The 25,569-nt window shown below is 45.4% G+C and overlaps 3 non-coding genes across 3 annotated transcripts; 2 read left to right on the top strand and 1 right to left on the bottom strand.

Moving 5' to 3' along the window:
• Positions 1-6,781: 6,781 nt before the first annotated feature.
• LOC147663007 (U4 spliceosomal RNA) lies at positions 6,782-6,921 on the bottom strand. Its single transcript, XR_015305446.1, has one exon. It is a non-coding gene; the product is annotated as a U4 spliceosomal RNA (small nuclear RNA).
• Positions 6,922-14,397: 7,476 nt separating this feature from the next.
• On the top strand, positions 14,398-14,470 carry TRNAF-GAA (transfer RNA phenylalanine (anticodon GAA)). Its single transcript has one exon. It is a non-coding gene; the product is annotated as a tRNA-Phe (tRNA).
• A 6,141-nt stretch (positions 14,471-20,611) lies between these two features.
• On the top strand, positions 20,612-20,697 carry TRNAY-GUA (transfer RNA tyrosine (anticodon GUA)). Its single transcript is given in 2 exon segments — positions 20,612-20,648; positions 20,662-20,697. It is a non-coding gene; the product is annotated as a tRNA-Tyr (tRNA).
• Positions 20,698-25,569: the final 4,872 nt, after the last annotated feature.

Here is a 25,569-nt window from a genome sequence, read left to right as displayed (position 1 = left end):
ACAGCAGCTATCGCTCTTCAGTTTTTAAGTCGAGGCTACCGTCGCACTGCGAAGCAGTGGGCGGAGCCGAAGATTTAATGTTGTGTAGTATGGGGGCTTGAACCTGCCCCTCTTCTCCATTGGCTGGCCTCGTAAATGCTGGCCAGCCATTGGAGAAGAGGGGCGTCACTCGGTTCTAGCCCCGGCTTGAGCAGATTCGGGGGTGTTTTTCTATCTTATTTTAAGCCCCACCCTTTTTCTAGTGGTGGGCGTTACACCCTCCCGCTCGCCGAGGTCCCAGTCTGACCTAAACACGCCCCTCAATCCAAAAAATTATGGGCGTTTCTCCAAGCCATTTGTGAATGACCTCGGAGAAACATGGTGGTGTGGAGCGCTCCTCTCTTGCCTTCCGAGTTCGTAAGGCAAGAGAGGAGGGCTCCACACCACCATGTTTCTCCGAGATCATTCACAAGTGGCTCGGAGAAACGCCCATCATTTATGGGGGGTGGGGGGGCTGGCGTCACCGCTGTCTGCACCCCCCTCCTCGCCGTTCTTCATCTAGGATGCGGTGGCAGGCAGCTTGTTTGTAAAGCCCAACAACTGAAGGGAGTTGAGGGAGTCCCTCCCTCTGCCTTTTGTGTCTTCCCCGTGGCCCTATGCGGCTTCAGTCCCCTCTCTTCTTCCCCTTGCTCTCTCCCCTCCTCCGCCTTCTGTCGGCTCGGTGGGGGAGGAGGAAGGGGACGGGCTTGCTCGGGAAGGCGGCTTCTTTTTTTTTCCCCTTCCCTGAGACAGCGTGTGTGTATGCGAGGCCTCCGTGCCCCCACAGAAGGCCTGCACAGAACAGTAGCAGCCGCCCGCCCGAACAGGTGAGGCAGCCACAGGAAGAGAGCTATGAGCAGCCATTGTTCAGAGCTGAGGGAGAGCCCTGCAAACAAAGAGAGGGTTCCCCGCACCGTGCACTGCCCCCTCCTCGGGCGGCTGAGCCCCGCTAGGCCTTGGCTGAAGCCTCCTCACAGCCTCTGCTTCTCTGATAGTCCAGTAGGCCACTGCTTCTGCCTTTGTAGTCTAAAAGCAGCAGTATATCTCTCAATTTACTTTAGGATTTTGTGTACTTCTTTTTTTGTGTGTGGACTGAGAAAGCGAGACATGTTTTAATTTTTATTTTCTGAGCGCTCCTACAGATTAAAGATCTAGATACTTTTTTTCCCTCAGGTGAGTGCCTTTGTGTTTATGTATCTATTTTATCCATAAAGCCGACCCTGTATTTCTGCTGTTAACATTGTCCCCTTTGAATTTGAATTTGAATTTAAAATTATTTATAAAGCGCGCGTACACCAGCGGTTTCATGGCGCTACAACTAACAGGTATCTGGGCGAGGGAGCTGGAGCTGAGTTTAAAAGAAAACAAGAGAACAAGAGCTGCTAATGAACTAATTAAAAGATTTGGTAAACAGATGAGCTTTGAGCTGTTTCCAGAATAGTGGATAGAGAGTTAAGGTTCTAAGCTCGAGAGGCAGGGAGTTCCAGAAGAGCGGGGCAAGGGTTGCAAATTTCGAACCTCCCCATTTCTTTCTCCGGAACCGCGGGACTGTGAGAAGGGATTGGGTGGATGAACGCAGTTCCCTGGAGGGGACATAGGGGACGATCTCAGATGAGATGAAAGCCGGTGCCGTGCCCAGTCGTGCTTGAAAGGTGATGGAAGCAAGCTTAAACTGGACACAGGCACGGACAGGAAGCCAATGTAAGGACTTGAGGAGGGGAGTGATGTGGTGAGATTTTGGAAGTTTGAACACCAGGCGCGCCGCCTGGTTTTGGATCTGCTGCAGACGCCTTAAACTGTATGCAGGTATACTTGCATATAAGGCGTTGCCGTAGTCCAGGCGGGAGATGACCATAGCCAGGGTGATCAATTTCAGGGCGTCAAAAGAAAAAAAGCGGGACACCTTGCGTATAGTGCGCAGTGAAAGAAAGGAAGAAGAAACCACAGAACTAACCTGGGAGTGAAGGGTGAGTTGAGAATTGAGTTTAATGCCCAATGTTTTTACTGAGGTAGAGGGGACAGGTGGAGGGCCTAGGGAAGGGGGCCAAAATAAAGAAGACCAGGGGCTGGATGAACCACCCGTCAACACCAGCTCAGTCTTGTCTGGGTTGAGTTTCAAATGGTTGTGGTTCATCCAGTCCCGGATATGGATCATGACAGATTGAAAGTTAAGAACAGAAGTAGGGGAAGAAGACAGATTGAAGACAAGCTGGAGGTCATCCGCATAATTAAACACGGCGACCTCTATTTGCTGCAGTGAGAAAATAAGAGGGGCAATGTAAAGATTAAACAAAAGGGGTGAAAGGGAGGAGCCTTGGGGGACCCCGCACTGAACTTTCCGAAAGTCTGCAGTGAAATCACCCAGGCGAACTGCCTGGGTGCGGTCACTCAGAAAGGAGGATAACCAAACCAGCGCGGTGCCCCCGATCCCCGCCGCCCTGACACGGGAAAGCAAGATGGTATGGTCAACCGTGTCAAAAGCGGCTGAGAGATCGAGGAGAACCAAGGCCTGGGTCTGGTTAGTGTCCATTCCCTCCCTGAGGTTGTCTAGGACCGAAAGGACTACGGACTCCGTAGAGTGTGTGGGGCGGAACCCAGCCTGGCGGGGGGCAAGGGCCCCGTTCTTCTCCACAAAAGAGCTCAGAGCGCAGGTGACATGGCGCTCGAGCACTTTCGCCTTTGCAACTGGAAGGAGCGTGAAGCTGGGTTTTGAAGGGATGCTGTGAAATTGCATGAGCTTTTTGTGTGCAGGGAGACCAGAGTCCACGTTAAACAAGACAGGAGTTCGCTCTTCCTTGGTTCAGATGCTAGCGGTATTTTTGTTGGGTGAGTGCGCGTTCCTGATAGCACTGGAGCGCCGGGTTGGCAGCTCCTGATAAGGGGGGAGAAGAGGTTTGTGTATGACGGGACACTGCTGCTTTAAAAGCCCGGAAATGGGAACTGAAGTGAAATAATATACTCTGATCCGCTGAACTTCCCTTCTTTTTCTGTTGCTTTGGATCAGAGTTGCTCAGCTGTGGCGGCAGGAAGCACGCGGCTTGGTTGTAAACATGGCCAGGCAACTTTCAGGCTGCTGGTGGACAGGCGCTCGAGAAGTCCTACCAGTGTGACTTTTCGAGACATTTGTAAATATGTAACGTGCCACGCCAAAGGTGGCTAAATGTATGTTTCCATGCATTACATTTCTCCCACCGTGAGGATTTAAAAAAAAATCTCCCTGTGATTGGCATGCTGTGCAATTGGTGCTGTTTCTGTGCGGTGTATTTTCAAAGGACCTACGGTATAACAAGTCTTCTCAGTGTGTGTAGTTTCTCTGTTTTAAACCGCGTTTGCAATAGCACCCGACTCGCTTGTGCTTCATAATTGCTGCACTGCCGCTCCCGGTGTTTTAAAACAGAAGTTTCAGCATAGTGTGTGAGATGAACACGTTTTGATACTGCCCGATAAAACCGTAGCGCAGCAGTAACCGGACCTTCCCTGACTCGTATTCACTTCCGGTGTTACCATTGGAACTATCGGAGGCTGCTGAATGCTGCTACCTTAGCCTTTGTTCGGCCCTTCTGACCCAGTTCGAGTGACTTGTGTGAGATGGTTTCAGGTACAACAGACACTACTGTTTTCCAGTTGTAGGCTTCTCTTTCGTTGCTATGCGACTGTTCATTTGAAAAAAACTAACTTATAGAGAATGCTGGAAAGGTGATGTGCTGGTGGCATGATTCAGTGACCACTGCCTTCCTGTATTAGCCATTTAATTTGAACACCAACTGCCTTTTTCAGTTTTTGTGCCAATCCGTTCCTCTTTCTAGGGACTGAGTTAACAAAAGACAGTGGCGCTGAGTCACAAACGCATTTCAGTACTTGAAGTAGTTGCCCAGTGGTGGTCTTTTATGTACTCTTGCATGTCTTTGTGAATGAGCCCAAACACTCAATGTCCTATTAGTACAATAGCAAAGAGACACACTCCTTACTGTTTGCACTAGCTTTATATGAATACTCCCTTAATGCTCCCATTTTACACCAATATTTGGGGCCCAGTTCTCAAAGGCACATGAGTACGTAATTTACGTGCTCGAAAAGTGACCAAGTGATTAGGCCCAAACATAGGAATATTTCTGCATCTGAACTGCATCCATCGCTGTTCGTGTTATCCTCAAACTTAGGGGCATACTATCAAGGGGGTTTATCTCTGTTTTTTTGGCTTTAAAAGCCAAAAAAGTGGAGATAAAATTATCTCCCTATTACCTTGCTGTCGCTAACACCAGTTAGCGACAGCTAGTAGGATATAGCGACCATCTTGGGCCCCGCTTTGCATGTCAGTGATATTTATCACTAATGACATGCAAAGTGGGCGTGCCAAGATGTTAGCGACTGGAAACAGTCGCTAACATCGCTATCTCCTATTACCAACTTTTGGAGATATTCGCGCTAAGCGCGAATATCTCCAAAAGCTAACACCTGCCCCTGAGCAGTTCTTAGCCATGTTATCCAAAGGTAGGTGGATAACATGGCTAAGAGCATTAGCTCGGTAATGCATGAATATGGCTGACTTTGCAGCGATATTCATGCATTTCGGCCGATTTTTATCGCTTAGCAGATAAACCTTGATAATAGCAAGGTTCCTAAGCGATAAAAATCGCCGCAGATCGGCGATAAAAATATTGCCGCTAAACCAACATAGCGATAATTATCGCTAGTTGATGGTAATATGCCCCTTAGTTCTGAATAAAACAGGCATTAGACAAGAAAAGGCATGAAAATTAGTCAATTTCATAAAGTGGAACTATTCCTGCATGCTCTTGAAACAAGCATTTGTGTAGGGGCTATGGGCCTCATTTATGAGCCCTTGCGTCACTTTTACGCTGCCGGTGCGTCACTTTTCGTGATGCACCAGTGGAGTAAAAAATGCTCCTTGTTGCGTCATATTTACAAAGTGACGCATCTAGGTAGATGCGTCACTTTGTAAACCCCTGCGCCACATTATACCTGCGCCAGGTATAATGTATGCAAGGGGGGCGTATTGACGCAAGGAAGGGTTGTAGAAGTGACGCAGTGAAATCTATGAGATTTCACTGCATCACTTTTAGGACGCTGTTGCGTCAAAATCTTGCGCCTGCCTCACAGCAGGCGTAAGACTGACGCAGGCCCTTTCACATGGGGCTTTCCCCATGTGAAAGGACGCATTGCTGGAGTTGCCTCACTTTTGTGACACACTCCAGCAATGCGTCACTTTTGTGCTTACAGATACGTCAGAAATACTGATGTATCTGTGACTCCTTGCGACATGATGCGTCATACATTAAATATGACGCATCAGGAATGTCGCAAGGAGTGCGCACTGAGAAGTGACGCATCGCTTCTTTCATGCAGCGATGCGTCATTTCTCATAAATGAGGCCCTATGTTACTAAAGCACTTCGAACCCACGAGAGCCTGCAGGGTAGCTCAGTCGGGGGAGCGCCTGCTGCAGTGGTCTTTGTGTAAACTACATGTCAACATTGTGCAGCGGGGCAGGTTTGTCCAAGCCTTCCCTCCCCTCCTCCTGAGTTCATAACAGTTGCCCCACTAAGATGGGGAATACTGTTATTGTAGGTACTGAACAGACCAATGTTTACCACTTTAAAACTCAAATTATTTTGAAAATTGTTGAGTTCCGCTTAGCAGAAGTGGGTAACATCACGGTATAGATTATTACTTTGAAAAAAAAATGTTTGATTGAGGCAATGCCTACAATTATTGCCCCTTATTTGTTGCCTTTTCCTTCTGACAAGCTGATTTTTCCCCATTGGCATCATATTATAATTAATCCTGTAAAGAGCCTTTTTCCTACTTTGTATTTCATGGTTTGCTTTTAATTTCCTCAGGGTACCTCATGGTAAGGTAGTTTTCGTGTGTTGCGTTAGATTGCCTTGTGTCTTAGCCTGTTTGGAATTGTCTTGCTTTTTCTGCTGAAATGTGAGGCATATATTACTTGGGTTTATTTTCTGTTTGTTTCCCTCTGGGTGACCTGCTTTGTTGTGTGTTGCCTTAGTTTGCCATGTGTTTCTTTGTTTCAAGTCTTGTGGTAAGTTCTCTTGTGTTGTTTTACTGACCCCATTAGTTGTCGCTTTATTCAAGGCCTGCAATGCCTTAGGTTGCCCTGTGTTACCTTAGCTTGACTTGTTGCTCTACTTTTCTATGTGTTGTCTTTCGTCGCTCAGTTCTTTCTGTTCCAAATGCGAGAGATTAAGCGATTGACATTGTAAATGACAATGCCATTTATTTATCTGTTTTCAATAAAAAATGTGTCATTTAAAATGCCAATAGCTCTAACTTTGGCAAAGGCGAGACCGTTGCATTGTAAATGCTTGTTCAAAGATAACCTGCTGCGTACATTGGCAGCGTTGCGGCGCAGCTGATCATTTAGGGGCAGATTTAAAGGGCCCCTTGCGCTGCCAGTACCTCACTTTTTGTGACGCACTGGCAGAGCATTTCATTGCCCCATATTTACAAGGATAGAAAAAGCCACCCTGCATGGCTTTTCCTGTCCTTGTAAATGTGGCCCTTTTACAAGCAGAGCTTTGCCAGAGGTGCTGGCTTGTGGGGTGCTCTGCGGTAAGAAGCGATCCAGAGAACAAAAGCTAAGAAATATGAAAACTAATCATTGAATGAACATCCCGAACGTCTGCAGTAGAATAGGCAACCTGCCAGAGAATATCTTAATAGCAAAGTCACCTTAACTTCTAACCCATCTACTATACTATTCTTACTTTAACCATATTATTCAGTCTCCTTAGAGACTGTCAAAAATTGCAATGTCGACTATATTTCAAGTCGCCACAGCGGGGTATTGGGTAAAGTTTTCAATAAGCAATAATCGCGCCTCGGTTAAACCTCATTGGCTACGATACTGCCACTGCGCAAAGCTAAGTAACAACCTGTGAATTACAGGCCCCCTCGCCGAAGTAACTTATGTTACAGAGAACAGGAAACCATGTACCAATTTGAAGCATAAGTACAGCGCTGTTCTCTTACGGCTGGAAAGTAATGAACGTGGTAGAGTTATTTCTGCAATTTCGATCAGCTCTTCGGCGCCAAACGTTTCTCTGCGACGCGCAGAGGGCTCTGGGAAATTCCATGGTAAGTAGCTCGTGAGACCGAGCCTTGCTCTAGTTCCGGTGTTTCATATTGGGGGCGGGGCTTGGTGCTGCCATTGGAGGAATGGGGGCAGCAGCGTCACAGGCACGGGGACTATGAATATGTATACCAAAGGAGGCGTGGAAATAATATAGCGAAATAGAAACAATACGGTCATGTTTCGATAGAGCCTTTACAGCGGGAGTGACGTGTCACGGAGCTGCACTGTGGAACTTGCAGCATTTCAGCCTCAGATTAAAGAGGTGCAATTGTGGCTTCATTGTTTTCAATTCATTTCTCCTCCAGATCTGAAATTCAAGGGTTCATTTTAACAAAACTGAAAATTATTAACCACTCAAGAGAAACAACTGTTTTAAACCGCAGCTTTTTTTTGGGTCTGGGATTCGCGCTCGGTTCAGATATGTTAAATCAGGGATCTCCAATCAGTCATCAGGAGCTACTCAGTGGCGTAACGAAAGTTGAGGGGGCCCCCCTGCAAGGTACATGGAGGGGCCCCCCTCTGGATTTAATCTGGAGCGCTCAGTCCTGAGTACTGTGCTAAGGGCCCACGCTGCACCCCTCTCCCCCACACCGCAGGGTCCTATGTTATGCCGCTGGTTTAATTTCACTCTGTAAAATAAGATGAGAACTTTAGGGATAGAAAATATTTTAGCTGATTTACACCCTGGTCCACTGGAATTATGTAGCAGGGGAGTGAGTGCCAATTATGCAGCAGCGTTGACTATATTATGCAGCACGAAAAGGAAAATATTCAATGTAATGCGGCACGTGTGATAGCATTACTTCATTATTTTGTTATGTTTGCACTTGTTAACACTGTCTGGGCATTGGTTACACCTCATTAGTACCAGTTTAACACCCAAATATAGCAATAAGTAACAGAACGGTAACCAGTTAACCTTTCTGAAGGGTCTTCCACTGCACAGCAACACATACTGTGTTTTTAGTAACTTTTGAACAGTTTGAGCTAGAAACATATTTTTGTTAAAATCCGCAGATTATGCAGCAGACAATGGATTATGTGGCAAATGTTGCAAATCCATAATTATGAAAAAAATGCTGCTGCGGCACAACCACATAATTCCAGTGATCCTGATTAGACCCTGCTGTTGATGTGGGGTGGTTAGCTCGGATTTTGGTAGCAGGTTGGTGGGTGAATCTGTTTCAGTATTGAGGCTCTCGATTTTTATTTTTTACTCAGGCATGATTCTTTTCCCTTTCAACCTCGTATAAGGCCCACTGCATTAACATTAAGTAAAGTGTGGTAGCATATATTACCTGTCAATATTGTGTTTATATCTGGGCTGAGTAGACAACCATTCTGCTTGTTAAATCCTTGTGCGACTTTGTAGGTATATTTTTTAATCACTTTTTGATTTGCACCATTGGTGTTGAAGGAGATTTGTTTTCCTTTTTATCTTTTTTAAGTCATCATTCATCCTTGGAGCTTTTGTTGCGTAGAGAAAGTGTTGTTCATCCAAGCATATAATCTTTCTACTGTGGTTATCTTTTAACGGTTTAAGAAAGTTGTAAGGTGGATATTAGGTTATTTATTGTCAATTTGTTCCATTTTCCTTTCATTGGGATGTTTTGGGGGGTTTCTCATAGGTCTTTGGGTATCTATAATGTTTTTGTGATCCCTTGCCATCATAATGTATATGATATTTTTTCCAAGGAATGAGGATATATATTTGATGTTGACTGACTGGGTTGGTGAAGACTGCATCAAGAGTGTGTCCTACTTTATATGTAAGTACGGAGATGAGCTGAGGGAGTTTGTGAGCTGACATACCTGTTGTCATGCTATTTTTTTAGGCATTTTTTTAATATGCCAAAAAATATGTTGAATTCTCTAAGGATTTCGAAGTTTGAATATTTCATGGATACGTCTGATATGGTGTTTATGAATCTGTCTATGAATGCACTGTTCGTGGGGGCCTATACAGTAGGAAAATGTACGGAAAAGATATGTATAGAATTAAATTATATTAGAAGTGACTCACAGTTTGAAAGCCATAAATCCTCAATGTTGATAGCTGCAATTGATCTTTGAATATGGTTTTGCCTTATGAATTCTGGTGATAGGCAAAATATGGTGGGATTGCCTGGTGGAGCACTGTTGCCTTGGCATTGTCTCCTGCCCCTGTGTTTCAATATTGAAAAACATGTCTAAGACTGACTCACTTATTGTAAAAACCCGGTATTTGTAAAGCGTGAACTAATCACCTGTAATGGTCTCAAGGCGCTGAGGGCCAGCGGGGAGATTAAGTGAGCTATTGCCCAGAGTCATATGGTGCTGAGCAGATCTGCCTCCAGCACTGGGCAGTGTTTTCTTTATGGATTATGAGTGCGCCCCTGTGAACCGATTCATTTTAATCGGTTACTGTCACAAGCCAAAGCATGTGATACCTTTAAATTGGACCTTTCACGTAGTATCTGATTCATTTGTGTCGTGCATCGGCTGTCGTTTAAAGGCCCTATTTTTTAAGTAAGTTGCTTAGATTTCAACCGGTATGATTAAAAAAATTGACACAATGTGCAATGCTTGCGCAAAGTGCAGAATACCCTCACCGTGACCAAACCATTCCACGCTCTCCCCCTTATTATAAACGTCCTAAAATCCTAGAGATAAACTCGCATGAAACCCATGTATGTCACAGTATAAGATATCGACAAGCCCAGAGATGACAAAGCAAAATTTGTGGCAAAATGCAACATTTAAAAAAGGAACAAAGCAAGGTCCAGATATAAAGCCAAAAAAGACAGCTGGCAACATTTGACAATGTAAGCCACCAACACGACCAGCATTGAAGCAACATCTTACTTGACAGCATTTGAGTGTACGAGAAACATAAAACTTACAAACTTATAAATATAATTGTAAACTACGAGACAGCATATGACAGTGCACGACACCCAAAATGATAGAAGCAGACATGACAACCTGAGAATAGTAGAGCCATATATATATATATATATGAGCAATGCAGCAATTTCTTCTGACTAAAAATCAAGTCCTAAATAGAAGGCCCTCCTGAAAATACTTGCAGATGTAGTCACAGCGAAAAGGCATGAATGTTCAGTACTGCATCATTTTGCATTTTGTTGTTGGCTACCCTTTGCATCATGTATGCATTTACCATGTATCGCATTGCATAGTATTCTTTTTTCCTCCATTGTTTTGATAATGTAGTCTTTCCTGCCCTTTTCATCATTGAATGGATTTTGTGTTCAGATTTCCACAGCTATTTAAAGGCCCATTTCCGTGAGATTCCATTCAGGCACCAGACATGTTCCTACAAAACACGCTGTCCAGCAGTGACAGTCAGAACAAATAATACTCTGCCAGAATCTCTAGACCCTTGACAAGAGGACGTATCATGCCTCCTCACTCACTGGCTGCTGCAACTCTCAAATTGCTGCAGGCTAATCTGCATACTCCCAGTGCTATTAGAAAGAGAGCATCAAATACACAAAGGTCTGATCTGTGCAACAGGGCTGGGATAATCCAAACAAGCATTGGCATAGCCAATAGGTCTCGCCTTTGGGACATAATAAGTGTTTAGCCATGAAACAGTTGATGTTGTTGCACCAATGATATTGTGCTGGATTACCAAACACTTATAAGGTCCAAACCTTAGAAATTGCTTGGGCTGGGGGTCCCTGACTTCCAATAAAGACTTATTAGGGGTCCCTGAATTCAAGTGATGATTCCATGGGGAGTCCACAGAAGTCAACATGCTAATAACCCCTGCTGTAGGTCAAACATTTCATCTCATCTCTAACTGTAAAAGAAGCTTATTCTCTTACAAGTGACAGAAATGCAAAGACTGTGGCATCTCTTTCTGCCATGTCACTCAGAACCATGTCACTGAGCACTGTCTACGTGCATTGCCTATGCTAACGAGTCTCCCCACTGTTTTTTCGGACTCAAGTCGTATAATTAGGTTTTTAGTAGTGCAGTTTCATGGTATGCTGTTTCATACTCTAATTTGTGATGGTCACGTTAGCAACAATGGCCTGGCCATAGGAACTTTAAGTACAGTCAGTGCTGTTAGGTCGAGTATTATTGGCAGCACACTAAGGGCGCTATTGGCAGCCGTTGCTATCCATATATCTATTAATGCTCAAAACGTAAGCAAGTAAAAGTCGCGGTACTAAGTAATAAACCCCTCCACCGTTATGGTGTTCCTGGTTTGCTGCGGTGGCTGCAAGGTGATAATTTCTGCTGAGCACCTGCCATCCAAGAGCAGCGAGCATTAAATGAAATGAGGCCATAAATGTATTTAACTGCTTGCAAACCATGAGGCTTCACAACTCGATATTTTGCACTCAATTATTGAGGCATTGTACCAACCTTTACATTTTTAAACGGTGCATAGAGCTGTAAAAAGCAAATGCTAAACATTTTCTTAGGTGGTAGGGCATTCATTGACAGGCTCAGTCCAAACTCTCAGTCATCCAAGCTAGGGGTGCAGGCCTGGGGCGACCACTTATAACAGAGAATTCATCTGCCAGGACTTAGAACTCCCCAGACGGACTTAGTCATCAAGAACTTCTTTGCGATATTGTGGCCAGTCCTGTGTTGCAGGCTCTCTCAGGATGAGGCTGGGAACTGGTCTCTGTGCATGTCTGTGCTGGAACTGGGGAGAAGTGCACGTGATGGATTGAGTTTTGAATGTTGGAATTCCCTTGCTACAGGGAGGAGAGGGGCCAGTCACTCCACTGAAAGATTCAATACAGGCTGCCCATCACCTCGAACTGGCTGTGCTGATTAGCCTTTTGTTCATTATTATGGAGGAAGAGAGAGGACAGGTTGCTTGCTGTTGTTGGTTGTGATGAGTCACTTTGTGACATAGGTCAACGCACAGCTTAATCTGATCAGCTGTGCGAGCTCTGCCAGGTGTAACGCTTGGAACTCTTCTTCGTAATTCCAAGGAAATGTAAATGTGTGGAAGCTTGAGAGCAGAAGACGGTGAAATATTTCTTGTAGCACATTTCATATGTTAATTTACAAAATATCAATAGGAAACAGTACTATAAATACAAGAAACAAAAAATAGGTGCTATTGTCGGTCAGACCGTGTTAAGCACAAACTTCACAAACGAGAACAGCAGGGTAGAACACAGGTCCCAGATTTCCCTAACTGTTTCAGAAATGTTAACCCAGGTGTTTAAAAAACACATACTTAACTGGGCGCCGCCTACAACTAATATCTTTGTATCAGTGTTCTTTGGCCGCTTGTAAATAATATACAGAAATGGTTACAGTTTGAGGTAAACTTGTTATGACACCAAATTAAGAAAAAAACTTTTCTGAATGCCATCGCATATTTGATATCTTATTGGTTAGATGTAGGCAGCTGTGCTGTTTGCCACACATCAGAGCGGATTACAGCCATCCTCCATTGAGGTGATAATGAGAAATCGCCATACATGTGTCCGATAATAAAAGATTTTAGGTAGATAACCTGGGGGGACTTGGGTCTGCCCGGGGGCTCTCTAAAGCTGCCCTTTGCCCTGTACATTGCACGTCGGCGTCTGCTGCATCTGATGTTATGCGGCTGTTGGGCTTTGTACATTCGTGTGGGTCATGAGGCCTGTACGGGTGTCTGTTTCTACTAGTTGTTTAAAGATGTCTTCTTGTGCTGCCTGAATGGCCGTGTCTTTTGTTGGTTTGTAGGAATTGATTGGTGTGTATCTGCGTGGCCCCAGTTGTGATAAGTAATTTGACACACAGCGATGAAGTGTTAGTTCACAAAACACGCGTGCCCGTCATGCTGGATTCCTTCAATGGAAGAAAGGTTTGGGAAAGCATTTGCAAAGAGGTTTTATTCTCCACACAGAATGCCCACGCTTGCTACCCCTGCCCCTCAACCCGCCCCCCCCAAAGAAAACACTATCCTCCTCAACGCAATTGAGTACGTTAGCCCACTGAGCTATTCTTTTAATTATTTTCTGGGCAGGCTGATGCGCCCCATCACACAGCAGGTGTCGTGGCCAAAGGTTATTTACGTGCCCTTCGGGAAGTTTTCTGACGTTGGTGGGTCGTTTTGCCCTTCAGTGTCACTGTTGACCTTTGCAGGTGCTGGAATGGGGTGTGAATGGCTCTCAGCTCTGTACAGGGCCCGCTCACGCTCCCTTTCGAGCGGTGTTCATTTAAACGCAGCAATGGCAGCCTCAGGGAAGGCTTGTCATGGAAGTGGCTGCCCACCCACCAACCTGTTGAAGTGCCCCCGGGAGCCCATGCACCTTGTGACTGTCTGAGAGATGTGCATTATAGAGCTGTCAGTGAGACCCACTTTACGAGGCTGCAGTCCAGTGCAAACTTCACTTTTGAGCGAGACCCCAGTAAAATACAGGGCTGCCAGCAAGTGCACTAGTTACCAGTGAGATACACTACAGGTCCACAAGCTAGTGACACCCTCTTTGGTAGCGAGACTGCCTAAAAAGAAAACTGACGCTCTCCAACCGCAATAGTGTTTTTCACGCATTTTCCTGAGATACTGAAGATAACGTATTGTTTGGAAAAATATTTACAAACCTACCTTGTTACTTTTACAATTATCCACAAGAACTTGCTGTGTGACTCCTTCCTAGCCCTGTGCAACGGAGACCAGAGTACACTCTGTGGTCACGAAGCCCTGAGGTGAGCGGCGGTTGGGGCAGTGGGGGGTGGGTTGATTCGAGCGGACGAAAGTGAAAGCGCAAGCAGGCTGCTCATTTCCATGTGACGGCGGCAAGTTACTTTTAGATATTATCCACAAGAAGAACTTGTCTTGGCTCTCTGCCGAGCTACATCCTCGAGGGGGCCCCCTGCAGCTCGGGGCCCCCCCGCACTGCGGGGGCTGCGTGGGCCTCTGTTACGCCCCTGAGGTATTGGAGCAAAATTCGCGAGCACCCCCACACCGTGCAGCTGATAAGAGAGTACGGTGGACCTGTGACCCTGGGATGAGACCTGCGACCCTGGGATGAGACCCGTGACCCTGGGATGAGACCCGTGACCCTGGGATGAGACCTGTGACCCTGGGATGAGACCCGTGACCCTGGGATGAGACCTGTGAACCTGGGATGAGACCTGTGAACCTGGGATGAGACCCGTGAACCTGGGATGAGACCCGTGAACCTGGGATGAGACCTGTGAACCTGAACATGAATCTTACTGTTTCTCTGGTGCTGCAATGGATCTGCCTGTCATATGCATTGAAAGGTCACACCAGGACACGTCAGAGCACTTGTACATAAGGCCGAAATAGCTCAGTTGGGAGAGCGTTAGACTGAAGATCTAAAGGTCCCTGGTTCGATCCCGGGTTTCGGCAGATTCCTTTTCTTCCATCCTTGTAGATTTCACAACAGATAAATATGACACACTTTAGAAACATAAAACGTTCTTTAACAACAGTAACCTTTTTTTCTTTCTTGTGACAGGCTACAGCCATTCATTGTTTTTCCTACTTTCTGCTCGTGCTACATAACTCCACACCGCTTGTCCTCCATTTCTCCCTCAATTTAATTATGTTCACGTTTATCACAATTAAGTATCATTTTAGCACAACCCCACTTGTGAGTTTCACCCAGAATGCACAGTTGCACTATACCGCTAATTGCGACGTTTCTCCCACATTGTAGTCACAACCACACACAGTGGGTGACTGCCTTCAGGCACAATCTCACTAATTGTGTGTGCCCCTCACACCACGTGCCCAATCACACCCAATCTGCAACCGACATACACCTGGGAAGCCAGTCCCCCGTTTTGTGACGTCCACAACCTGGAGCATCTTCTCACTCCTGGGAGTAAAGTTCACTCGCTAAATGCAGGTGTGGAACACTCTCCTCTCGCTCACTGTGTCTGACTAGTACACACTGCAGCTCACTTTGAAGCAAAGAATCTACTGTTCCTCCTCTGGGTGTGAGTTTACTCATGTGGAGGAGGCAGGAAGACAAAGTGTGTGCTGGGGAGGGGAGGGGAGGGCTGGATTTATGTGATACCCAAAGCCTCCCTTCCCGTGCTCAATTGTAAAGAAGCATTGGCAATGCCAATAGGAATTTCTTTTAATTGAAAACATCTCTTCAGCCGGTGGTGACTTTAGGAAACCACAATAGCTCCTTATATATCCACATTTTCATTCATCCTACCACTCATGCTCATGCACCCATTCATCCACCTACTGAATCATTCTTGCATTTATCTACTCATCCATTCATGTTAAAACACACACGCTTATGCAACACAAAAGAATACAAGTAGAAACATTAAACAAAATAAAATCCAACATAGCAGTGGGTTGTCATCATGTTTATAGTTCCAGCATGAGTGACTGCAGAAGCAGAGTGGTAGCCATTTTGGGATGGTAAAGCAATGGTACCTTAGGGGCAATACTAATCCAAGATATCCGTGTAGTTTAAAAGGATCAATCAACAGCATTTGTAAAGCGCATCAGTGTCACCCAGAGGGGTATCTGGGCGCTGTGTCTCTGTCGAGAGCCAGGTCTTGAGTCTATTTCTGAAGCCTGCCAGCGAGGGGGCTGTAAGGAGCTGGAGGGGAAGGTCGTTCCAGGTCTTAGCAGCGATGTAGGAGAAGGAGCGGGCGCAGCTACGATGGGTGCAGGGGTGTGTGTGAGGGTGAGTGAAGAGGAGCTCAGGTGCATGAGGGGTTGGTGGAAGTTCAGTCGGTGGTTGATGTAGGCATGTCCTAAGTCGAGGAGGGTTGTGTATGCATTCCTGAGGATCTTGAATTGGCATCTCTTCTGGAAGGGGAGCCGCTGGAGGTCTCTCAAGTGGGGGGTGATGTTCATGAAAAACACCTCCATTTGGGACCACAGCTGGTGACCTGCAGAACTCAGACCTACACGCACACTGACCATGCACGCTACCTCGGCATGACCCTCAACAGCAAACTGACCATGAAATGATAATTGAGCGCAATCACCTCCTCCTGCTTCCACACACTTTGCATGTGCCGCAGAATCTTCAAATGGATCCCATTCAACACCAGAAAGACTGTCACTCAGGTCCTAGTCACCAGCCGCTGTTTACTACTGCAACAACCTCTACACTGGCAACTGCACCCGGCTCCTCAGAAGACTACAGACCATACAGAACACTGCACAACAGAGGAACACTTTTTAACCCTCTATCTCAACAGGGGTGTGCAAACAGTTTCTTTTTCTATTCATTTAGGGCCTCATTTATGAGGCCGTGCGTCACTTTTACGCCGCTGGTGCGTCACTTTTTGTGACGCACCAGCAGCGTAAAAAATGTGCCTTGCTGCACAATATTTACAAAGTGACACATCTAGGTAGATGCGTCACTTTGTAAACCCCTGCGCTACATTATACCTACGCCAGGTAGAATGTATGTAGGGGGGGCGTTCTGACGCAAGAAAGGGTCAAAGAAGTGACGCAATGAAATCCATAAGATTTCACTGCACCACTTCTAGGACACAAATGCGTCAATTTCTTACGCCTGTCTCACAGCAGGCGTAAGACTGACACAGGCCCTTTCACAATGGGGCTTGCCCCATGTGATAGGACACATTGCTGGAGTTGCGTCACTTTTGTGACACACTCCAGCAATGTGTAATTTTTGCGCCATACAGATACGTCAGAAATACTGACGTATCTGTAACTCCTTGCGCCATGATGCGTCATACTGTAAATATGACGCATCATTGGTGTCGCAAGGAGGGCGCAATGAAAAGTGACGCATCGCTATTTTCACGCAGCGATGCGTCACTTTTCATAAATGAGGCACTTAGATTTTTGCAGGGCTTCTCCAAATTGTGGAGTCGACGCGTTTCAGCCCTTTGTTGGGGCTTCATCAGGACTGGGGCAAAAGGGAAACCTTTTCTTAATTCAAACTGTCTCAAGGATAGGAAACCAGGGACTATCCATGTAGCAGTATTCTGCTGGTCTATTTTAAGATCTGTGTTGAGGTCGCGATTTAGACAAAGCAAATAACTTCTTGGCACCACACAGATAACTTCCTCAGGTCATGTTGATTTGAATCTCTTTGTTTGAACACGCTGCGGGACAAACCGTCTGTGCGCCTCAATTCCTTGAGTTTTGTTGGTGTCCGCTGCAGTTGATATAGGCAGAATTTCATCCAGACCTCTCTCGCTCCTCAGTTCAAATTATTCAGTATCTCGGCCCCATCTTCTGCCTCATATTCCGACTGTAGTTCATCCTGCCATTTGGTGCTCTATTTCACTACCTGCGGTTGAGAGTCCAGATCATATAGGCCTGACACCACACCCTTGAATTGTCCCCAGGTTTTAGGATAGGTCATCACCAGAGAGGAGGGGATGACACAAGGTTGGGTACCAAGTCTGTGAGTGAGGCAGTAACGTAGTCCAGACTTTGGCGCTTCCTGATTGGAACTGTCACTTTTAGAATCAAATTGGGCCCATATACCACTTCTGCAACATTCTCATAAGATTGACAGACAACAGATCTTCAAATGCTTTATGTAGGTTTTAAAGTAAAAATACAGACTATACTGAGTACATTTTCTGCATAGTACATAAACCATAATTAAAGTACAGCTCCGAATACAATCCGGCATAGATTTAGCATCTAAGAATAAGGGTAGGGTCTCTCTATTGTGGGAGAAATGCACACTCATACAGTGCTGTGGACAGTGGCGTTCATACATTGGATGAGAATACATGATACATTAGGTTAACCAAATAGGAAACAGTCTAAAGGAAACATTTCTACATAAAAGACATTCTGGGGCAGGTTTACAAGCCTCTTGCGCCTCTTTTATGCCGCCATTGCGTCACTTTTGTGATGCAGCGGCGGCGCAAAAGAGGTGCCATGGTGCGGGGTATTTACAACGTGAGGCTTCTGGGAGATGCGTCACGTTGTAAAGCCCTGCATCGGAAGTAGGCGTTCCGGTGCAGGCGGGGGCGTTCCGGCGCAGGAACGCCTCCTAAAAGTGGCTGAGTGAAATCTACAAGATTTCACTCAGGCACTTTTGAGCCCATGCTGCGTCAAAACTCTGCGCCTGCTTGAAGCAGGGGTAAGGATTGACGCAGCATTGTACAGATAGGGCCCCCCAGAGCATTGCTGGAGCTGCGTCGCGCTTGCAACGCAACTCCAGCAATGCGCCGCCTTTACGGCACAGATGCGTCACGCATCTGTGCCATTTTTTGCCCCATAGTGTGCTGCATTGTAAATGCGGCGCATCCAGGATGGCGGAGCTGTGGCGCACAATAACTGGCGCATCCCTGCTGATATGGGATGTGGCAGTTATTGTAAATCTGCCCCTCTGTGATTTTCCAACCACCTTATATGATTTGATTGTTCTAACAGTCTTGATTATACAGTTTTACTGATGCAATGTTAACAGAACTAGAACGGCGCAAGATTTGTCATTGGCTTAAGGGGTTCCCAAACTTTTGATTCCTAAGGACCCCCATTGAGTCACCACTGGAAGCCGGGAACCCCCAAGCAATTTGTATGAGTTAAATTTCAAAATTAAAACAGTAATTAGAAAAAAATACACACGTGTGCACTCAAAACAAATACTCCAAGTACTAAGGATTTTGGGGCCGGATGTACGACCATTTAATTTAGAGCCTCGCAATTGGTGGCACATTGCGAGTGGCAAATTGCGAGTCGCTAAATGAAGTGTACAACAGTGCTTAACACTGTTTGGGATTCCCAATGGGGTCGCAAATTGCGAGGTTCATTAATATTAATGAGCCTCTCGCAATTTTCAAGCCCATTGGAAATTCCAGCTCTCCCAGGGATAGTGGCCGGCTGGGCTCAGCAGGACACCATGTCTCGGACTGCTTTTAAATAAAACAATTTTTTTTTAAAAAAATGGTGCCTGTTTACCATGCATTTAAAAAAAAAAAAAAAAATGAAACGTTTTCGTTTCATTTTATACGGGCAGGCAGAGGTCCCTGGGACCACTGCCTGCCCATGAAAAATTATTTTGCATGCATTTGCAAAGGGGAAGGCGTCCCCAGGGGATCCCTTCCCATTTACGAATGCATTACCATCTACTTGAAGTAGGTGGTAATTGCGACTGGTTTGCGACCGCAAAACATTTGTACATGGTTTTGAGACTCCCTATTTGGAAGGGAATGCCCCTTCCAAATAGCAAGTTGCAAAACCTATTTAGCGAGTCTCAAACAAATTGCGACTCACAAAATAGGCTATGTACATGGCTCAATAGGTTTTTGCATGCATAAACGGGTTCGCGAAACCCGTTCGCGCATATAAAAACAGATTGTACATCTGGCGCTTAGTATTTTATATTGAAGTGATAGCCCCTCTGTCACATGAATTTCATTTGTTTTATAGCATCTCTCATACCATTGTAGGATGTCAGAGCACTTTACATCACACACATATAGAGACATTGGATCATACATGTAAATCAGTGTGTATATAAAATGTTTAAAGAGTGCCCGGTCTGGAAAAGCACAAACTCAGGATTCAGAACATAACACAGTGGCTAGCACTGACTTTAACATTAAAAATGTATTTCCACTCAAATAAATCTTTTTAGCAGCATCAGGATAATGAATACCTGGGAAAAATATTACTAAAAAAAAGTTACTAACTGGTACCATGCAGTTTGCAAGCAGCTCTTTGATGACAGTTTATAGGTCCCTCTGCTAGATTTCGATTGTCACTTATGAAGTGCACAGTAACAAAATAATCTGTGACAAAAGCAGTAACCACGAACCTATGCACAAAAAATACGGCTTTTTAAGATTCATGATACACGTTCTTTGCAGTAGGCACATTAACCCTCTGTGCTACATTAGTTCAATCAAAGCTGCAACTGAACAAAACTCTCCTCAGCTCCAGCAGGTACATTAATCACTGGCATTCTCTTGACACTTTTATTGTTGCTAGAAAGCTGCTAATTATACAAGCAATGTTTCTGTGCTTTTAAAACTGTTGCCTACGGACCCCCTGGGAATGTGTCGCGGACCCCTGGGGGTCCGCGGACCACAGTTTGGGAAACAGTGGCTTAGTACATTCAGCAGACTCTCTCTAAGACCTTCTTGTGCTGACTAGCGTCGGAATCAACATTACAATCACATGACGTAGGATGACGTGTAAATAGGATGGACGGCAATGTTCAAAAATAGCAATAGCTCACATATAGCTCCTGATTTATATTAATACAAATTAGCGCTCACAACAGTAATATAGTCAAATGTAAACATGAAATATAACAAAAGCAAAACCAATATAAAACTCTAATCCAACTCCAATAGACCTATTTTATTTGAGCGCTCTATACAAGATAAAATAATCCATTTGTAACTTTTGGCTTCCAAAAAGAATAAATTTAAATATATAATAGAATTCATTCACTATTCAGCCACTTTCCATATAAGTTGAACTTTCTGGCTGGTTCGCAGCTTCATCACGCCATGACATTACTGCTTAGAAATAAAATTCAGGCTATATACCAGTATGTCATCTGGACCTTTGATAGCTCAGTTGGTAGAGCGGAGGACTGTAGTGGAGTGACTGTCATCCTTAGGTCGCTGGTTCAAATCCGGCTCGAAGGATTTTTGCAAACTCTTCACTTTTTTCCCTCTGCTTCACAATGGAAAGCGCCTCTTTCTCGGACCCGCCGGGGCTTTTCCTGCCTCCCCTCTTCACCTTTGCAGCCCAGCTCTCTCCTCCGGCGGGGGTGAGGGGGTTGGTGTCTCCCGCCCCCCCTCCCTGTGTGCAGCCCCCGCTGCAATGGCCCCTCATCAGACAGAGCCAGGGGCCCCTGGGCTGAAGAGCCAGTCCGGGGCCCCGTCTGAAGCAGCCCTGGGAGCTGGTTGTGGGGACTCTGGCATCAGGGGCTGCTGCTGAGAGCGTCTGCTAGGAGGCGGGAGGGTTGCTGTGAGGTGTGAGGGAGGAGTGTGTTTGTGTGTGTATGGTGGGAGAGAGTGTGTGTGTGTTTGTTGAGCCCGTGGCCCCCTGTGTTGGTGTCAAGGAGTTGATAAATGGCACGGACCGGTAGCATATCGGGGAGAGGCGGCTCGAAGGCCACATGAGGAGCGGCTCAGCAGATCTCGATTCATCGGTTCCTCGTTAGTATAGTGGTCAGTATCCCCGCCTGTCACGCGGGAGACCGGGGTTCAATTCCCCGATGGGGAGGATGTATTTTTTATTTATTTTTCAAACTCATACTACATTTTGAGCATTAAACACCTATTTTGAATGCAATTTTTAATGTGATACTGATATATATATTTTTTATGGACACCACGGCTCGTACAACTTAAAACATTTACTAAAGCAATCACATCCCCTTCACAATCTATCACGGAGTTTGTAAGTGCTGCCTACACCTTCTGAAGTAGATTTCTGCCGTTTTTATTTTAGGCTGCTGTGTACTTTCTTGGAAATGAAAACGCGTCATGGAGGGTAATTATTGAAATAAAAATCGGAGTACTACATAGTAAATAACGTGTAAATGAGTATTTTTTCACGCTAAATAAAAATATTAGGGGGGGGCTCTGAATGGGGACTTGGTTTATATGGCGGTGAAACTTTTCATCTTTATTTAAGTGTAATGGTTGCAGGCACATTGTGAAATCAAAAGAACCACTGCCCCGGACGTGCACTCCCCACCACCCTCATCAGAGCTTTTATGTTTCCTGGGTCCAGGCATGACTTCCAAACCCAGGTCAGGTGTTTACGGTGCATACTGGGACTTGTAGTCCCGTTTATAACACTCTACTATTGGGCTAGGGTCCCATCATCCAAAGGAGACTGTCAGGGGGGGGGGGGTGGGGGGTGATTTCTGCTCGTGCAGGTGGGCACCTGGGACACCTCTGAGCTGCCCTCCCCCAGGGAGCCCCGAAAAGAAGCTCTGATCGTCCTTTTAATTGCACTTTCTATTTCATTTGATGGTAATTGATTCTTGATGTTTCCTTTCACCAGTATGTGGTGAGGGTGTCAGACGTCTTCGATGCTTGGAAACTCTCCACAAACTTAGACCTATTTAGGGCACAGTCGTTGTTTGCCTCGTAGTTTGCCTGGAGTGCACTTTCTGTGTCTGCTGCTATATTCCTTCCTCTAATAAATATTAGCGTGTTTTACCTACTTTACTTGACGAAGAAAATTCAACTCAGGAAGATGTGTAGGTACACAATGCACTTAACTCGTGCTTTTTGTCAAACAAGCGCTCCCTGGTGGTCTAGTGGTTAGGATTCGGCGCTCTCACTGCCGCGGCCCGGTTTCGATTCTCGGTCAGGGAAGTTGAGTTTTGCTTCGATTTGTTCGAATTCTGGCCAGGGAAAGATTTCATTTTTCATTGTGTTTTTTATTGTACTGGAACACATTTTTTATATTAAAAAATTGGGACTGTTTTATTACATGTATTTTTCCTTCAATTGAAGTGTCACCAGTTATAACAACATTCCACACTCAGAGGAAAGCCACTGACAGAAGAGCGACCGGCTGCTGGGTCACCAGACTGATGATTGGCTTAGTAGATTCAGGAGACTTTCACTGAGAACCTTTAGTGCTGACTATTAAAGTTTATTATTGATCAGAATCAATAATAATAGCAAATGACATAGGATGACGTTTAAACAAGATGAAAGAGAATGTAATCAGAGTTCAATATTAGCAATAGCTCACATATAGCGCATCATTTTTATTATTAGAACATTAGCGCTTGATCCCCCGCCCGAAGATTTCATCATCATTCCAATTATTATGACAAGCATTGGTGTTAATAGCAACTTCAAAACACACTACCTAGCCATTGGCCCATCTTTACAAACCTGTTACCAATCAACCTGAAAAATGATCTGAATCCTTCCCGGGGAATGTCTCTTCTAGTTTAGTTAATTCATGCAATATGTTTATAACATTAACAATATAGCCATTAAGCTTATCATCTATTTGAGGAATGTAAGCAAAGCACTGTCGAGCATTGATGACTTTGCAAACTCCACTGTGAAGTTAGGGTTCTTCACCTGAATTCAAGATGACTCATATGCTGCAGTTAGGGGGAAGTCTGTTTATTATATTCTAATCACCGCAAGAAGAGCGCCGAGCGTCTTACTCTCTCCGTGCTCCGGTCGCTCACCCATGAGCCCATCGCTCCTCGCTCATGCGCCCATCGTCTGCCCTCACGTACGTGACCGCAAGGACTAGAGCGCAACACTACATATCTCCCCTTTTTATACATATACAAAAGAATGCTATGAGTCCACAGGTTTAACATTCCCCCAGTTCAAAGTCTCTGAAATGAGCAGGCCTGACCACACCCTTCCAGCACGTGTACATCTTACCGGTGTAGAAGCTACTCGAGCACCATCTTCTGCAGGGCTCACCATTCTGTCCCTCTGCTCAGCACCCCACGAGCAGTTAATACCGCCTGTCGTTTGGACGGCGTCTTCGCTGAGCATAGCCCTGAACTGATTGCTAAAAAAACTTCGTTAACCTGAAACCTGTCTTGGACAACTGTCGAATCTGCGGTCTCGGGAACACTAGCTCTGTCGAATCTTGTCGTGTATGGAGGCGTCCTTGCTTTGAAATCTTGAACAGGTGTGCGCTTGAGGTGAACTGTGACCCTGCCAGTCTTGGCAGAGGAGGAATCGCTTCATTCAGGCTACTTTGTTACCCCTTTAACATTGGTCGTTGTTTTGACATTGTCTGCCCCCCCATTTCCCCGGTGTGAATGCCCTGATGAAGGTGCAGCCGTAGATCGGGCCTGGCACCGAAACACGCGTTGGCGTTGTCTTTTCCTGTCCTGCTATTACAACTTCGGGTCTCCGGCGCTCTGCTGAGAAGACACTGCAGGACTTCTTCAGTTTGTCACTCTGGGAATTGCATTGAGGATGTTGTATGAAATGTTCAAATTTGGATTTGGCTGCTAGAATGTGTGAGGATATGTAAGAGGAGCGAATTTGTGGTGTTGAATGAAAGATGACTGGGTGATGTGGGGCTATTATTAAGAATTTATGAGATCGAATTTTTGCCATATGATTTTATATGTAATTATTCACACACAAAGGCTTTATTTCGATAAAATATATCATAAAAGCTTCATAGTAAAAAAATACACAAGTTCATTTGATTGGAGAGAGAAATACAGCAAATTAATTACATTAAACTTTAAAAAAATCTTACTTTTTCGATAAAAGAAGCATATCATAGGTATTGGATTAAAAAAGAATGAGACATTTTCTTTAAGCCTTTTGCTTCTAATGCGCCAGGCCCACGATAAAAATTTTGAGAGGGTGCAAACATACAGTGGACGTGGGTCTGACATTAAAATGCGCAGTGCCTCAACATGATGCCTAGTACCCAGCAAGCGGCACAGTTGCTTGAGCCATTTTCTTCTTGGTTGGGCATACTCCTGACACTCAAACATAAAATGTGCCACTGACTCCTGTTTGAGTGGGCACGGAGGGCAGAACTCTGTGGTCTGAGCTGGCGGTTTCCACCGAGATGTAAAGCAGTGCAGAGGAAGGGTTCCAGTTCTAAATTTGAAATAAAGGGAATATCAAATGGTTTCTCAATAATGTCTAAATAGAGTTCCCGGATTTGGTAAGTCCTTGAATCTCAAGAAATCCTCTGTCAATCTGCCCAGTGTACGATTGGTACTCCTTTTGCTCTGAATCCAACTCCAGTACAAACTCTTGAGTACTGCCTTTGGTGGAGATGCCTTGTTTATCCAGGCTTCACTTAAGCCCAAGTCACACAGAAGGGATTTCATGTCTCTTAGCCATTTGATTTTGTACCATCCTGGTAAAGACATTATTTCAGAGCGCCCTTTCGCATAGTTCGCGAGCTCCGGAACTCGCCACAACCGGGCCCATAGAAGTAGGGGTCGGAACTTAGCTAGGTCTTCAATAGGTCGACAACCTAGATCGAGCATTAGTGGAGTTATGGGAGTGCCTTGGGGGAGTGACATAATTGTCCTGCAGAACTTCCTTTCAGATCTTGACAATTTGTTAATTTTGCATGAGCCCCATAGCTCTGCCCCATACAGAGCAGAGCTGACTCCCTTTGCTATATAGATGTCAATGACAGGGGCTATAGGTCTTATGACACAAGAACGTTGTTCCTTCAAAAGGCCCCCAGTTACCCTCTTGTGGGCTAACAACATTTTATCTAAGTGGGAGGCCCACTGCATATTGTGCGACAAACGGATGCCTAGGTAATCAAATATGTCTACCCTCCCCAAAGGTACACCATTCAGCTTAGGGGGGCGTACAGGTTTTTTGGGGGGATTCATCACAAGATATTTTGTTTTATCGGTAATGATTACCAGGCCAGTGCCACACAAAAGGTCTGGAAGTTGTTAAGAAGTTTTTGGAGACCCATTGGGGATTTGGACAGGAGGAGCGTGTCGTCAGCAAAGAGAAGGGTGGGGATACGCTCCCCCGCCAGGGATGGTTCGTCCGAAGGGTCTTTCAGCAGGT

This window comes from Lissotriton vulgaris, unplaced genomic scaffold (assembly GCF_964263255.1).
Source record: "Lissotriton vulgaris unplaced genomic scaffold, aLisVul1.2 SCAFFOLD_1199, whole genome shotgun sequence".
Lineage (NCBI taxonomy): Eukaryota > Metazoa > Chordata > Amphibia > Caudata > Salamandridae > Lissotriton > Lissotriton vulgaris.
This window is presented reverse-complemented; position numbering and strand designations above follow the sequence as displayed.